The 17,923-nt window shown below is 37.6% G+C and overlaps 1 long non-coding RNA gene across 1 annotated transcript in view; it reads right to left on the bottom strand.

Annotated features, from left to right (window-relative positions):
- The window catches only part of LOC116217123, a 60,083-nt gene continuing 42,160 nt past the window's right edge, over positions 1 to 17,923 (bottom strand). The window contains exon 4 of the long non-coding RNA XR_004161150.1: positions 1 to 292. This is a non-coding gene — a long non-coding RNA (uncharacterized LOC116217123). The remainder of the gene's footprint in view (positions 293 to 17,923) is intronic.

Genomic DNA, 17,923 nt, shown 5'->3' with positions numbered 1-17,923 from the left:
AAATCAGATGCACTGTATTTTTCAAGTGAGCAAATACAAGCAAACCCAATGCAAGTTACTTCAGTTGTTGCTTACAACATACAGAGGGTGACAGAAAAAGAAAGCAGCTGATACTTTTACTTTCTATGGTAGCATTTTAGATAAATAAATCCCATCCCAGTGCCCAGAATATTCTTCCACAATTATGCTTCTGCAGGACCAATATCTAAATACAGAGATCTTAAGTACATTGTGAACAAGATGCATTTCACTGATGTGAAACATACTGCTGCCAGACGTCAGGAGTCAATTTCTAAAAAAAAAAAAAAGAATCATTTTCCCGTCTTCAGTGTACTTCACCATTTTGCATATAATCAAGTATGTTGTGATAATGATAATTCCAGCTCTTAAATGTGACTCATGTTTTAACTCTGCCTCTTTAATGTTTAACGCAAATATTTTATCTCTATTTGTGGAAAAGGTCATTCTGTAAGCCAACAAGCCATGCATTCAAATAATGCAAAGATATAGGGATAAGTATTCTGCCTTTACGCTATCCATTCCATAGAAGGATCACATCATTCAGTGAAGGAGTATTCAAAAATATATTCAATAATTTCCAGACAGAATTCAAAACAAATTCCCAGGATTGATGCAGCCCTCAGGCAGTGTAGCATATGGGACTACAAGTTGTTCACTCTGAACTGATTCTACTGCCACTAAAAATCAAGATAAAGTTCCTTCTGACAGGGCCTGTTCCAGTATTTATGTTAACCCTGCAAGCAAGAGAACTATAAAACCTTGGGTTAATTTAACAAATAAACACACACACACAAAAAAATCCAAAACACCAGCCATCAGGACAGCTTAGTACAATTCTAGAATCATTTTCACAAGGTTTCTATCCTTCACACGCCTATTTTAAAGCATCCCCATTTAAAAACTTTAGTCTCAACTTTTTTTATACAGACAATGACATAGAAATGAGATGAGAGAGCGATGCTCCTATGAGCTCCCAGGCTTATCGTGTATTTATCAACATCCTGTTAATGGCATTTTGCAGTCCCAAGACAGTTTGCCTCAAATTTCCATTATTAAAACTGAATTATTGTGATACGTGCACCACAGTCAGAGTTTCATAACACAGAAACAATATATCAAAAAGTACAAACATAGTTGGTCTTGCAATTTCTTCCCCTTTCAACATTTGTCAGAGGATGCACACAGAGGACTCCTTTCCAGAATACACTGCATTCTGTTGCCTTCTTCAGCTAAGCAATGTAATATTTAACAAATAAAGCTATCAGAATTTGGCTGCAGAAGCAGCATTCCTTCTGCTCAGGAAGGATTTACCCATACATTTTTTTTTTTCCTATTAAGAACTGCCAGCAAACACATTCACAGAAAACTCACTGAACTTATGCTGGGAATGACTGGAGTGAGAACTGTCCCTCTCAAGTGCACTGTATCTGCTTTGTTTAAGTCTTACTACATCTCACCACTCGGATGTGGGACCTGAATCAGACCTTATTTATCCTATGGATCAGTGCTCATTCCAGCAGGCTGACATACTCCACTTTTAAGCAAGACTAGAGTCAGGCACTTTATTTTTAAGAGATTGTTTCCATCCTTCCTTTTTCTTGTTATAGACAGTGTTGCCTCATCCTGTGGTTTCCCTTAGAAGTGCTTTTGTAACTGTCTCCTGCTGAATCAGCAGCCTCTTGTACTGGCTGTATCTATGCCAGCCAGATCATGTTCACACTGCCCTGTGCAACCAGCCTTAAACCACACAGACAAACCCCGTGGTACAACTGATAGAAGATCAACATGCCAAGGGACCTTCAAGATTAGGTGGAGAAGCAGGATCACTGCATTCACATCCAGCAAACAAACAAATACGAGATCCTCTGAGATTTGTTTGACTGTATGACTTGAGCAAGGAGGAGCATAATTACACTAGTGAAAGTGGTACTGAGGCACTCAGAGAATCTGCTGTGTGATGACTCTCCAAAAAAAAAACAACCCAAAAACAAAAAAAAAAAACCCCAGAAAAACAAACTAGCATGCACTCTCAGATCCCTTTTCAACTCTTTTTGAGCACAAATATTTAGAAAATTTATAGCATTGATGAAGCATTTGCATCACCTACAAAACATGCCAGATGCTGTAGGAAAACACTTTGGCTAGTGTTGAACGTTTAAAAACATTTTCTGATATCTGATATTTTTAAGTATTCACATTCTGCTCTTAATGCTTTAAGTACAAGGCAATTGACATAACTGGCACTCGCCATCCCTCCTTTGAAAACCTGCACTTGTTTCCCCTGACATTGTCTAATTTTGGATTTCAGTTACCAAATTTGATTTTTATTTCTTTCTAGATTGAAGGTTCCCTTATAATGCAGATATCCAAAATAAATCTCAAGATTTACATCAGGTAAACTAGAACAGTGATACTATATCTTAAAGTATCTTATGAAACAAATGCATGAAATAGAAATATCCAATCACCTTCTGTATTTGGGCAAAGCTATATTACTTTTATACCTGATTATTTGCACACAGTATAGTGGCACCACTGAATGAGTTTCATATATTCTTGGCCTTTTAGAAATCAAAACTTGGAATTGTTCTAACAGTTTCTATTTTTGAGTCAGAGATAATCCTCTTTTTTTTTGGGAGGGGTGGGGGGAAGGGTCTTATTTCTACATACAATATCTTTGTTAAATATCTTCATATTTTTTAAATAATTGTTTTCACTTCTCACCAAACAACAGAAACAAAGTACATTTATAATATTATTAATTCCTTGCTCATTATTTCTAAGCATTTAACAAAGGAATCCATGCAGTTTAGAACTATGTATTTTTTTTCTATTGAAGAAGAAAACCCTTACCCAATTTACAGCTTTAGGAGCACAATTATTATTTAGAGAAATGCAAGTTTCTAGTTTTGATAATATGTTAATTTCTACCTCATACCTAACCAGGTGCTTGATTACCTGGCTTGGTTTTCTTGTTCATATAAGACAACTAAGAATCTCTATCACAAGATTTGTCTGAAATAACACTGAGTCTTTCCTACATGACACCATACACATCCAAATCACAAGAGACACTAAAACAAGTAAGTCCCATTCAGACTTTCCTAAATAACCTATTATCTGACATTCTTGACAAGACTGAGAAGTAGACCTAGTGATCTAAATGAGGCTCAGCAAGGCCAAGTACAAGATGTTGCACTTGGGTAAACCTGGCAGGTAGGACTACTGAAAGAATTTGGTCTATGTCAGCCTACAAAGATTTTGTCTCTCAAATTTCATATGACATTTTCACATCATTTCAATGCATGAATCTTCCAACTAGTTTGCTAGGAGGAAAATAAATAAGGTACTGATGCCATAGTAAAACAATTTGTACTACACCACAAGGAAAAGAAAGTATCAGTGCAATCAGTGCACAGCACTGTACTGCAGAGTAACTATAAGATGAACCTGAACTTTCATGGCATTCAAAGTTCACTGGTTAACAATTCCAAAACTCCTGAAGCAGATTTACTTTTGCAACCTTCCTAATATCTTGTACCTGTCAATACTTGTCACCCTCTCTTTTCCAGGATGAAAAGGTCTCAATCAGAACAACCAAGATAAATGAAATGCCTGTGGATATCCACATGCATTAACTACGTATGCATGCTCAGAATCACTAAGAAATAAGGGATGTGGCCAACCACTATGAAGTAGAGAAATAGGTATTTTACATGAAAGGTTGACATCATTGTTTCTGTGATACCCTAAAGGGGAAAGTCCTAAAACTCCAGGTGAAAGCTTTAGAAGACAGTCTCTCAGAGAACATACATGTGTATGCATATGTCTTTATATGAGCTCATATGGCACTTTGCTTCCATTGCAGCAGTATTAGTAAGTTGATTTTTTAAATATCTATTTAAAACATAACCACACTAAGCTTGCTATCACTTCAGTAATGTTCCTATTAGCATACAAACAATACAGTTTTAAGCCAGAGGAGGTATAATTGCTGAGATGATAGCAGTTACAGTGAAAACAGAGACCCAGGTGATTTTTCAGGAGGTATGTACTCAGCACTGCCCACAAACTGACCAGACAGATTCTGAATTGCTGGTGTTGATGTTCTTCACAGTCATACATCTGTCTGATACCCTTCTGTGAAGGGATAAGGAAAGATAGGTTGTGGTATTGATGTTACAAGCTAGAATTAGACTAATATCAGTCTGTTATGGCACAGAGGTCAACATTGTGCCAGGCAACAAAAGGAAAACTTGAACATGAACAGTTTTACATACATACAATTTACAGATGATTAACACAACAGAATAAGGTTTTTCAGTGGAAAGCTACAACTTCCCTTTACTAAGCAGGGGCTACCCAAAAATGGCACATTGAACACAACTCAGAAACCAAAGTCAGACAATACCTAGGCACTTAATAAATGTCAGTGCAGTGCCTGCAGAGTCTGGAGGCTGCCAAACTCAGGAATTATCCTGAATGGAGAATTTTAAGTTCAAAATCTTAATTTACTTACATATAGTCATGGGAAATCTATGTCAGAAAGCTAAGGTAAGCTGAATAGAGCACAAGGGCTCTATGGGAAGAGAAAGAAATGGCTTTGGAATTGAAAGTGGCTACATGAAAGCAATTTAGCGTTTAGGAAGCATAAGGAGGCTTTGGAAGGGACTAGATAAAGCTGAAAAACACCAAGAGAGACTCAGATGGCCACAGTCCTGCCCTAGCAGAACACACTAACTAGACTTCAGAGAGGAAATATCCTGAGGACTGATATGAATACATCTACTCCACTTCCTACACCAGTCATGTCCTTAGCAGCCCACTTGGCATAACTCTACTAGACAGTAGAGTTCACAGTTTTGAAATAATGAAGCACAGTTACTGCACTAGTAACTGTTTCCAGTCACATTTAGACCACTCAACAAAAGCACAGAGCAACTTGCTATGGGTACTCAGATTCACATACAGCTTTCTTTTTTTTTTAAAAAAAAGGTAATACAGTCCCTGATCTGTGACATCTGTAACACATTAGATGTTTGGAGTGAACCTGTTTAAGTTTATTCCCGTTACCAATTCTACCTTCTCAGGAGCACCCAAGCTTTTAAAACTTCTTTTGTGATAATCTAATATGGCTTCTTGCACAGTGATTTTACTGCTTCATAGCCATAGATGGAGTAAGGTCAGTGCCAGCTACTGCCCTGGAAAAAGATTAGATGGAGCTGCAAATGGGGTCATGTGCCAGAGAAAACAGTTAACACTGGCAATGTTATCAACTAACCCTTTCCTTTGAGAGAAATCAGGTTTAGCAAATGATTCATTATGTAGTTTTAAGGATTAGTTCACCTCTGTATTTCCTTTAATATAAAAGTTTGTCTAACTGAAAAGATTGCAGACTTCTTTAATCTCACATAAGGACTACAGCTGCACATTAAGATCATATTCAACTATGCAAAACTCAAAATCTCTAACAGGGAATTTTAAGGTTATATCCCACAATCCAGTTACAGAACTATTATGTCAACCAATGCAGTACGGCTGCAAAAGACAACCCAATTTCCAGTGAAATAGGTTTGTGAAATAGCATTATGCCTCCTTCAAAAAAAAAAAAAAAGTTGTACAAAATCTCTGAAGGTCTGTTGCAAGAATTCTGATTTGTTTATTTATTTTATAAAATATTCACTACCTTATAGCTTTGACCTGATAGACCATACAGATCCTTTTTCAGGTTAAACAAACTAATCTTTGCTAGATGGATTTCATAGCTGTACAGGAGATATAGATTATGTGAAAGAGGGTGAACTGACATCTAATTAGATTTCGTTTTAAGCCTAGATGCTGCAATTATGACTTCTGAATAAAAGTGGTTGTTATTTAGCAGGGTAGCCTAAGCAATGCACATAATTATTATAATTATTATGTACCTAATGATGTCTAATACGAGTCAGCATTGTAAATAAATGCTGTAGACTGTTCAGCAGGGTGGCCTGCACTCTGCAGAAGGCTAAATAACAAAGGTTAATAAATATGTTTGCAGATGATTGTTTTACAGGAACCCTGGGCAGTACTATCTGTTGGAGATTAGTTACATTAGGACTCAACAGACCAGAAAACATCCAGAATAATAGTCTTGTACCAGTTTATAGAGGCAGTGTATTAAAATAGCTAAACTAAATTCCTTCTTCTCCCAGTCCCCAGTTGTTGTCAAGTATAAGCTATGCAGCCTTTTTCCCCCCTCTAAAATCACAGTGGACAAAATTCAACTTCGTTCTGTATTCAATACTACAAATTGGAGAATGGAAATGAACCAGACAAACAGTTCTTCTGTTTAAAGCTTCTATTTAATTCTTAGACTTATGAGAATATAAAATGGATACCGCTCTTTGAAGTGCGGATTACAATAGCTGCAGATGCTGCCTAACCCTTATTTGCACTGTATTAGTGGAAGAATTGTATTTATGTAATGAAGACAATGTCCACCACTGATATAGATGACACATTATAGATTTAAAATTGCACGTGTTTGAAAAGTGCATTTCAGAACCTTCAATTTCCATAGTCCTTTGTGTTTTCAATTATCTTCCTACCCAGGCAAACTAGGGAGAGACTAATCAAGCATAGTGTCCTCACATACTTCCCACTATGCCTTCCTCAGAGAGGTCAAAGGGCATCGTCAGATCACTACTGCAGCTTGCTCTGCCATGGGAAACACTGGTATGATTTACAGTTTATAGCCTCCATCACTAAACGCAGCCATTAGTAACACTATGCCCAGCTACAAAATAATCAAACATTTTGTTAAAGTTCTCCCACATGAATTTTGTAATAATTTTAAGATGTTAAACTTATTTTGATAGTGGTCACTTAAGTTCTAGAAGATAAAAGACACCAGCCTGTAATAAAGATTCCAGCAATTATTTAAAGCTCAAACATTGATCTGAGTGTAAATATTTGGTTTTGAATAACACATAATACAGGCTGCAAATGAGGGGAAAGGGTATGTATCTCTCACACGTTAGTAGATGGGCTATTAACTAAATGCTATCCTAGCATTAAAGGGCACAATCCTGATAGCCACCTAATTGCCTCCTGAACTCGAGGTTTTTAGGTCACCACATAAAAGCTATCCCCAGGAGAACCTTCCATCAGCGTTGAGAATTGGCCACTAAGTCACTGTGTGTCTATTGCTCATGTTAAACTATCTCTGCTGTAAGAATGAACTTCCACACTTGGCTATCACTTACATCAGGCGCTGCCATTATCAGGTCACCTAGAGAGGAGAAAATTTCTCCAAGGTGCTACAAATGACTTCATTTTGCACACCAAAAAGGATGGGAACTCTAGGAAAGCTGAAGAATAGGATAAAAGTAAAAGTCATCTTTAGCAGTAGATGCTGCCTTCCCTCTACTTACTGATAGTGGAAAGCAAAAGAGCTTAGTTTTATCCCCTTGTATAGCCATCCTATACGTACCATAAATTCATAACTCTAAACAATACCTTACAACATATGCCTCAGCATATGGTACTTCAAATACGTGCAGCATACACCAATAACAATAATGAAATATGGCCTTTAACCTAAGTTGAGTTTATTAGAATCTACTGAAGGTACAGCTGTCACAGCAAAAGCAATCAGTCAACTGAAAATTATTTTACAGTATTAAAAATGGTAGCGATGATTTCAGAACAAATAAGAGGACTCCCTTCTGGCTCAGTTTTCAGTATAGGAATAATGCAAAGTTATGAAGTTTATTCTGTGCAGGAAGAAGCATAATTTTTTAATCACAATATTTTTTAAGCTGCAAATGGAATTCATTTGAACAATTCATGAATTAAAGATATGTTTTGAAATTGAGTCCAGCTTCCTAAAAGCATATATAATATATCTATACAGTAAACAGGCATTATTGTAAACCAAATTCTATTTACATTTTGATTGCTCCCTTATATCTATCAATTAATGTATTGTACTCATAAAGCACAACCTTCAAAACCCAACTGACATCAACTTCCACACACATTTCAGACTCTCTCTCCACAGACTTTGGGCAACACAATGTGTTAAGTTCTGTGCTAATGTTTTTATCTACCTAAAATGTATCTAATATTCAATTAGATACAATAAATAATCAGTTTTTCTTAGGTTAATGTTATGCCTTAAAAAAATACAGTTTATCAATGCATTAAAGCACAAAAAGCAGTCTATTGCATGCATGCTAATAAAGATCTTAGAAATCAAATCCCATTTTTCCCCATTGATATCAACAGTAATTTTAGTTGGAGAACATTTTCCTCATTAGGAAGAAAAAGAAGCATTCCATTGGCTTTAACAGGAGTTTTTCAACGAGTGACCCATCTACTCCACCCAGCGAATAGAACAGCCTAGAAGATGCAAATCCCAGTCCTTTTCATACACATGATTTGAATAGTACGATGCAAATAAATAAGTTGAACTAGTGCTAACGTGCTTGTAGTACAAAACTGAGACACGGTGTAGTGGGCAGTATTGGGGGTAGGTGGACAGTTGGACCAACTGTTCTTAGAGGTCTTTTCCAAACTTAATGATTCTATGGTTCTATGTTTATATATGACTGACCTGCAAAATACAGCAAAATGTGCTAAAAAGTACTCATCAGACTGGATAGTAGAATACTCAGAAATAAAAATGGGATTCAAAGCAACAGTAAGCGATGGCAAGGCTCATCCCTGTTTGTAAATACACACACGCAGTATGAATGCTACGGAACTAAATTCTCCTCTCTTTCACTTACTGAAGTCAGTAATCTGGACTCTGTTAATTGATTACTCCAACTGCTAGGAAGGAGGCGGCTGTTTACAGTGAAAAACACCACTCAACATGTCAGAGAAGGGCCTTTCAGAATAGGCTGCAACTCAGCGCTTCACATTTCTTTGACACAAGAAAAATTATTTGCTTAAAACAGGTTGAGTGTTTGTGTTTTGTTCACCATTCAAATCCCTTGAGAGCCACCATGTGTCTTTCCCCTGAAGCTGATGCTGTGAATACAAATGATTTGTTAGTCATGGCTACGTTGGCTATTTAAGCAGATCACAGGCTACACGGAACAACATCAGCATGAAGGGAGGAATAGAAGCTGTTCTGCTTTGAGAAAGACTGACGCCATAAGGAACTCAGCATGCTAAGGCAGGGCTGGGACACGCATGTAGGCAGTACAGCTGGCAGAGCTAGTGATCACTTGTATGCAAATAGACTGATGAAAAGCTTTGTGCGGTCCCGGTGAGTCAATGCCCACCAGGGTGCACTTCATGGCACCGGCCATTGAGCTCTTGAATGATCAGACTGCAGTGTCTCAGCTGGAGAGATCCCTTGCAGTGATCTTCATCAGTTATTTCAAAATCTGGCTCCAGTAATATCACTTATACTGGATGACAGACTGCAAATTAGTTTCAGTAACTAGAGCTTGCTCTTATTTATTGCACTCTCCCCTCCAAGAGCCACCTCTCCAAAGAAGAAATCTGGTGCAGATTGTGGAGAAACTAGATTTGGGAGCTTTTCTCTCAAGGCTTTCCATAGATTTGAAAGAGGCCCTCTGTATCATCAGTCTGCCTACATAGGTGCTAATTGAACAGGCCTCCTAACCAAGGTGCTTCACTTATGCACTATGTTGCTCAGAGCAAATATCGCTATTTGTTTATAACACGCTAAAATTGAAATACTGCCATTATGCCTAGAGAGTGATATTTCCATGAGAAGGTTTGTCATTACACAAGTGTCAAAATTTACAACGTTTCATCTGCCAGAAATTGCCTCTCTGCAAATAGGTTTCCAAAGCTGACTACAACCTTCCTCCTCCCCCCCCCATTCCTTTATTGTCCTGCAAAGAAAGGCTCCTACAGAACACAAAAGCACTGCAAGAAATAGAACAAATTTGACAACAGCAAATTGTTTGTCCTCAGCAGAGGGATTAGTGGCAAGTTAGGATTCCTTTTTTTGTTGCTGTTTTTGATATTATCTAAAATTATTTTGCTATAATTCTTTAATTAAACTTCCTCCCTAGATCAGGCCCAATGACTAACTTTCCTGTTCTAAAGGTCAATCTTGAGATCGGCTGGAAGCAATGCTGTTCTTCAAACATCATTCACATCGTAGCAATGTTTTTCCATCTTTCCAATGCTCAAACCATTAAAAACCTTACAGAATGAGGACCCTCAAACATATGCAACCTTTGATAATGCAAATAAGTAATAAAATCAAGTCAATTTCTAAAGCTATGTAACTGAAGTAACTTCGCATGTTGAAACTTAGAACACGTGTGTATTCACTCCATACGCAGAGAACCTTGTCATCTCACTAAGTCACTCTGTGGGATTCAGAAGCCTACTTTGTGGTCTCCAAATCCCACAAAGATGCTAAAGAACATGAGGAAATTTCTGCATCTTTACAATCTGTTCTGGTTAATAAAAATTAAATTAGCACAATAAGTAAAAAATCCAGTGATAAAAAAGTTCTAAGCATGAGTCTCTCAGAATGAGAGTTTGGTTTGTCTCTTCAGGATGTTTTCTGCTCATGAAAATGCTAATAATTGTAATGGTATGAGTATCAAGCATCTTCTCTTGTCTCTCATAGATAGAAAAAAAACCTGATAAATCTCTCAGAAGAAATTATTAAATCAATTTGGAGTTGTGTAGATTTATGTATACAGACAGAACCAGGAGATAACTGAATTTTTATGATAAGACAAAGTGTGGGAGAATTATTTCAATTTGCTGCAACCTACATTTTCAAAAGACAGTTATCACTTCTTTAGAACGCTTTGATACTGTCTGCATCTGTCAATTCTTTGTCACTGTGACAGATACATAAACAAGCTGCTTCTGAAATACTGAAGAAAAAAAATTAAGCAGGAAGCTGTCCACCAGCGTTCCTTTTCTGAAATTTCTCTTCTAGATCAGGTAACCATTCCAGAAACCAACTAACCAATCTAAAAATCTGTCTATCTGCTTTTTAGAACATCCACTCTTAACCCAAACATAGCAGTACTGTTTATGAGAGGCTTTCTCATGCCAATCCCTTAGATGACTTCATTTTTTCAGGGAACGATTAATCCCATCTGAAAATAAAATGTCCCAGATATCCTCTAGAGATTTTTTTTTTTTCCTACCTTCACTGACTGTTGAGTAAAGAAAAACTAGATCACTCAACTTTTTAAAAGCTGAAGCTAGGTCAGAATGATTATTAGCACATAAAGAGCAGTGCAGTGATGGTTACCTATGAGAAAGGTCAACCCAGACAGAAAATCTGCACAAGATGGTCTGTGATAGGAAGTCTGGAGGACGTAAGTCCCTTCTAAAGCAAATTAAGAAGGTAGCATTCTGTAAATGCTCAGTAGAATCAGTTGGTGAATGGAATGTCTCAAATGTGAAAGGGATGAGCAGATCACCTGGCCAGACAACTGAACTTCAGTCCTGCTGGAGATAGGCACTGATTGGGTAGTAGAACCTCCTGCTCACTCCCAGTGTGTGGTCACTGCAGTATTGTTAACGTACAGAGTCTGTAGTATTGAACTTCTGTAAAACTGAGGGGTTAGATTAACAAGCGCTCAAAATCAGTTAACTGAGACTTCTCATATATACTGCATAAGTGCTCACTGCAATCAGCTATCAAAGAATGCAGCTTTTCTACAGTACTATGGTAAGATGCGAGGCAACGTCAGTTTTCCACACCACTGTACATCTCACGTGGTGCATCAGAAAAGAAGTTTACACAAGAGAAATATTTATGCATTGCATACATCATAATCATAATTCTCAGTAAAAGTGATTTCATTGTTCAGTTTAGCACAAAAATGGTGACCTTGGAAGTAACCCAGCTTGCGTACAGTTAGTTCAGAAACAGCATCCAATTAAACTCCATGGACTATGTTCCCTATCAGTTTCTGAGAAACAGGTTAATATAGACCAATAAGTTAATTTTTTCTTATTTTTTTCTTTATAAATGAACAATAATTGTAGAGTTTATAAAACAATGCTGTAATGATATTCCTTGCAACGCATCAGTGACCACTAAACCCAAAATCTTGCAAGAAATTAACTGCCCTGCTGAAATTAGCATTTCAACTAGGACATATACCAAAGTGCATCAGACCACGTGTATTCAGGTAAGGTTAAGCAGTGCTGAGAAAAGAAACCTTTTCTGGAAACTGGCATGGATGATGTGGTACACTGACTCTCTCACTCTTGTTTTAAATCGGAGGATTTTCCCTATGTAACAGAAGGGCATTTTTCTGCTGAAGTGAACGCATTCAGTAAGATAAGTTTTTACGGCTTTAAATTTCTGTAGACACTCCTGGCCCCATTGCCTTTAGTCTATTTATCACACTGTTAAACTCAGTGCCCTGATCAAATATAAGTAGAGCTATGTGCACATACACAAGTGAATGTAAAACCTTGAATCTATTAATATGCTCTCCTCCCTCCTACGCAGCTAGGGAAGCTATTTTGTCCACCTGCACACCACGTGGCTCTGGCTGCTCAGTGAACAGCAGGTCCTGCTCTCTCCACTGACTTCATTTCATGGTCACACACTTATATAGCAGCAACATGACAGATGATAGATGGAGATTAAGAAAGAAGAGGAGAATAACATCAGTTTGCCCGTTCACGCAGCTGCAGACCACCTTTCGTTTTTCCAAGAAGTTTGCCACTAGAGCAATGGTAAGCAATAGAGTACTGTCAACCTGCAGATTCCACTGCTTCCTACACAACTAGCCACTTCAAAATAAAAACAAATCTGCCCTTGAGAGTACAGGCAATCATGGTGAATCCAAACAACCATCTGAGCACATCTTCAGTTCTAACTTTCATTAAAAAAAAAAGAGCAACAACAAAAAAGCAACAAACTGCTGCATGAGCTTTTTGTTTTCTCCCTACTCTTGCTCCCCCTCATTCAACTAAGTCTGCAAACTCAGTGATTCGGACATGTTAAATCACAGCTCTCTTAAGGCTGATTATTCTGATGTATTGCTGTGGTATTTAAATACTTGTGGCAACTCTAAATTAGCTGCCACCTCTAGACTGCAGGCTTGTATCCAGAAACACTAGTTTGGGCACCAGAAAACTCCTCAAAGCGAGCATAACAAAAATGCACTGTCATCTCGCTTCTCTGCCTCTGATTGCAGGAGTGGGTTATATTCCCTGCTTGGCAGGGTCCCTATTTTCTTCTGTCTTTTCACATTATATTTTTATATTTTATATTATATTTTTATGGTCCTTTTCTGTGAGGAATTTTGTTTAATTTCCATTAAATGACTAATTGCTCAGATGGTAAATTTCTGAGTAGTTCCACTGATGTATGCCAATTGCAGCAGCTCACAAACAGCCCCTGCATTAGAAAGAAAATCCATATTTTTAATGACTCCCTTGCTGTCCTTCATGTATGTGTATATGTCATGACATCTGCACATCTCCCCTTATACATGCACACACACTTTGTATTATAAATTGCTTGGCTGTGAGGTATCTTGACACTTGATATAACAGCAGGGCTTGGGGGGGAAAGTGTAAGTGCTCATCATTAGATTATTGCTGAAGTATTCTCTCCTTCCCTCTCCTCCTTCCTGTGTTCCCTGGAGACCCAGGTGTTAATAAAATCAAACAAAATGAAAATAGGTAAGTTATTGCAAGCTATGAGCATCAACACTGTACCACGCCTCACTAGTTTCCAATACCACCTCATTCTTGAGGCAACCAAAGAAAAAGATGCAATTTCATCCTATAGACTGAGTGGTGTAAGGAAAGGACAAAAGCGACAAGATATTGCAATCCAAAGGTCAGTGACCCACTCCCTTGTATAATTATAGCATTTCATTTATGCTCTACCAATCTATCCTTGGATGGCTGATAGTAAATTAGTAGCTAAAAAAAGCACAATTTTAAAGATTCTTAATAACTAGTAACTGAGCTCTAAAACTGGATCACCACATAAGGAGACAAGCACAAGTACTAGCTTATAGTATTTTCTAAATATAAACTTTTTTAAAAAAAATGCCTACACATTCCTAATTTCTCAAAAAAAAAAAGTAAAATAAAAATTAGATACTGGGCTTGATCTTCCATCACAATTTCCCAAGAAAGCTTCATATAGTAACTAAAGCTATATATGAATATGAATGTTCTACTTGTTGCTAATAAATATAAACAGCTTATAGCAGGATTTGGTGCTTGGGTTTGGTCCTCATCTAGGAACCAGCATAAAGCCTGGCACAGTGAACTACATAAGGTCTTAATACTTGTCTGTAACAACTGCTTAAAAAAAAGTAAAAATATCAACTAAAAATGAAGAGATAGTTCTAGTCCTGGTTTTTCACACTTTCTTATGAATTTAAATAATCTGTCCACCTTTATTAATAATTTCTTTTATTAGTGAATAGAGATCAAGATTTTCATAGCCTGCTAACCATTGTTATTGGAGCATATAGCATGCAGCTCTTTGGATTATCATCTACTGGACAACATTCTAGAAGCAATACAAAAGACATTTCAGATCTGTGGAACTGGTCAAAGAGTCGCTTAAACTCTGTCCATGTAGTATATCCTGCAAAGCCAATAACGTGCCCAGCTCACACCTTCCAACATCATAATGTTTTGCAGTTCGACACAAGTACTTTATGCTACATAATTTTATATTCAACCCAAGGGGAAGTAACTCTCCCTAAGTGCTGACTGAATAGAATAAGCAAAATGCAACCTGTTCACAGTACTGGAAAACTACTAGTTCACTATTTCAAAAAGCTTTAATTCCTACAACTGCCAGCAGGTCATACTCATGTTTCATTTTAAATACTGACTGAATTAAAACTACAATTATAGCTGCTTTGAAAAATACAGATATCTTTTCACTTGCAAAGTTGTCTATTGTCTATCACATCCAGACAATAGCAGTTAATATTTATAACGAGGACAAGTGAAAGAAAGGATACAATCAAACCAAAAGAATGCATGAAGATGCCAAAGGGACTGAATGAATATAACCTAAGATACGTGCAAACTGGCCCAAGGAAGTGAAAAAAAGTACAGCTCAACAGCATATTCATAGCTGCCTACACATACATACACAAAAATACTTTTTTGCATGCTTTGACTCACACGTGGTCCATGGGTACTTGTACCCTGAACATTTACCACCACTTATTTAGTGCTTTAGCTCTGTTTTGACTATTTCAGACACTGAAGTAGCGAGCTCTGTCTCTGATTTCAGGTATCAAAGTAATTCTGGTAGGCACAGGTTAACTTTTTAAGTGCTAAACATAAGTTTTAGGTATACGTTTCAATAATGCACATGTGGCATATTTCTGGATTTATGTGTCACATTAATACAACTGTGATAAGAAGAGAGCTCTGGAAAGAGCTTGTCATCAGTATTTTCAGGTGGAAAAAAATGAGAAGTAAGTGGTTTTGATCTCCAGAATGTGAAGTGTATGAAGTACAACAATTAAAACAGAAGGGTAGGTACTTTGAACTCATTAAAATTTCTTTTGAAGATGAAAGCCATTAGATTTCAATGAGAACTTGGAGTAAAAGCTCACACTGACATGAGAATATTTAACCTGTAGTCTACAGTGCTTCAAGCAATTGATAGTAAGATAAATAATTGCTTGGCTGTAGTAACCACGTAGAAGGGAAAAAAGGATTACCCTAATCAAATACAGTCAGTGTGGTGTTGCCTGTCTCTGTGCTCCACATTTCATTCTGAATTGTTCAGAAGTTTGCAGTTACAAAAACGGAAATCCTGAGTTCTTTAAGAGGAAATTGTAAAGGATTTCTTTTCCTGCCACCTCCAAGAAAACTTTGATAATATTCAGGGTCAGTTCCTCAGCTGGCAAAATCAACATAGCTGAGTTGAAGCAATTGGAACGTTGCCAATTACTAACAGCTGAATGCCTGGTTTTACTAGAGGGACAGCCCTATTTTACAACTCCTTCCTCCATGGCCCTATCTTCTTTATTTTAATAAAGACATTAAGAGCCAAATACACTCTCGTCAAGAACGCTCATTCTCCTCTTCTGCGAAGTAGAAATCTTTTTTTGTTTAGTGAGTTACAGTTGGTTATTAATTCTCATTCATATTTCAGCATAGACTGAAAACAAGGTCTGTGCAGCAGTGTGTATTTGTTTTACGCTATACACTGCATATAAAGGGGAGCTTGACCCATTCAGGACTCAGGACTGAAACAAGCCAACTGATGATGTTAACAGAGGTCTAAAGTAGTGATAACAGATCCTTCAGAAAAGACAGAGAAAGCTTGCGTTAGGCAGCAATATGCACAGCTAATGCTGCTTTTCAGTTAGCTTACTGTAAAGAAATTGAAGGAACAGAAAAAGGAAGAAGCTTGCACAATTTGTAAGTCATTAGCAAAGACAGGATTGCTCCTACAGGTTATCCTACTGGATGTGCTGTCCCCATACAGTCAGGACTGAAACACCAACATGCCCTTACTCACAAGTGTTGGGTACGTAGTAACATATTAAAAAAACAAAAACGAAAACCCAACTTCACAGTACTTCTTCTTCCATCTGTTTATACTTCTAAAAACATTCCAATTGAAAATATACAGCGCTTGACAATACTCTGCCAAGCCCTCCTTGCACCCCAAACAGCATGATCCCTACAAACTATCCTCACAGAAAAACAGCCTGTGTTTTTTCCATAAAGATGCTTTCAGCATGAATCAGCACATAAAACCCAGGCCACTATTCACAGCGTACAGGCCAATGCAGGCAGTGGCTTCCATTTCATTAAGAATAAGCAACCTCCATTTCACACTTCTCTAATCCCAGTGCTTGTTCTACCATACAATTCTTTTGTTTTCAATGAGAAGTTACGCTTTAAACACAAGAGAAAAGAGAACTGACCTGGCACCACAAAGCAGGCTGCCTTAGAAACCTCCCTGTGCTGCTCCTCACAGCCAGCAGATCTCTTCTCAAGCACCTCTTTCTACATCCACGTTGTTCTTAAATCCAACCTCCACACAGTCTGCAACCTTTTCTTTCTGGGCAGGCTAAAAAATGGCAGCTTCTTCCAGTCAAACACCTGCTCTCTGACTTCACAGCTCTCCCTCGTTAAGTTAACGAGATACACAGGTGTGCCCAGGGGCACCACACGCAGCATTTCCTTACGAGTTTGTTGGCAGTGCAATGCCAATAGAGAATCAGTTTCACCGTAGTTGTGTAAATGGAGAAAAACAAATTCTGAAAATAAGTCATCTAGGAAGACTCAAAATATTTAATCCTGCCTATAAGGATTTTTGAATCCTTTTGATTTTTGGTAATAACTTTTGCCTTCTTAGACAAATGGGTTTAGGCAATATATTTAAGAGTAGCTTGAGCTTTTTAGGCAGGCTTTTGTAGGGCTTAAAGATAGCTGGGAAACCTAAGGGTGAGTGAAACACTTATGTATAACGACAGCTTCCTTCTGATTAGAGACAAACATTAAGTGTGTGATGCTAGACCAGTATCCACTCAGCTCTACAATGATAAAGGAAAACAAAACATACTAATCTGCAACAAAATATACAAACAAAGACTGAGATATTTGTAGCTAAATTAGCCTTAAAAAATTAGCCTTCACAATTTCCCAAGGGAATGTGACTCTAGAGCTGGACTCAGAGGGGAAGAGACACTAGGCAAGGATGGAGGAATCTTGGGGCAGCTGTAAGGAAAGAAACTGAGCCATATTTTAGAAGATCAGTGAAATCCTGGTATAGAGGCCATAAGACTGAGCTAATGACATCATTGGAAATTGGGAAATGTTGATGGTCTCCTTCAGTCAACTTTTGCAATCTTTCAGAAATATTTGGTTTACCTTGTGAATTTAGCTTGCTTGCTTCTCTCCCCAGTAAGAATAGCTCTAATCAGTTTCAAAATCG

The sequence above is a fragment of the Meleagris gallopavo genome, chromosome 13 (genome assembly GCF_000146605.3).
Source record: "Meleagris gallopavo isolate NT-WF06-2002-E0010 breed Aviagen turkey brand Nicholas breeding stock chromosome 13, Turkey_5.1, whole genome shotgun sequence".
NCBI classification, from domain to species: Eukaryota; Metazoa; Chordata; class Aves; order Galliformes; family Phasianidae; genus Meleagris; species Meleagris gallopavo.
The sequence above is the reverse complement of the archived record's forward strand: the minus strand, read 5'-3'. Positions and strand labels throughout refer to the sequence as shown.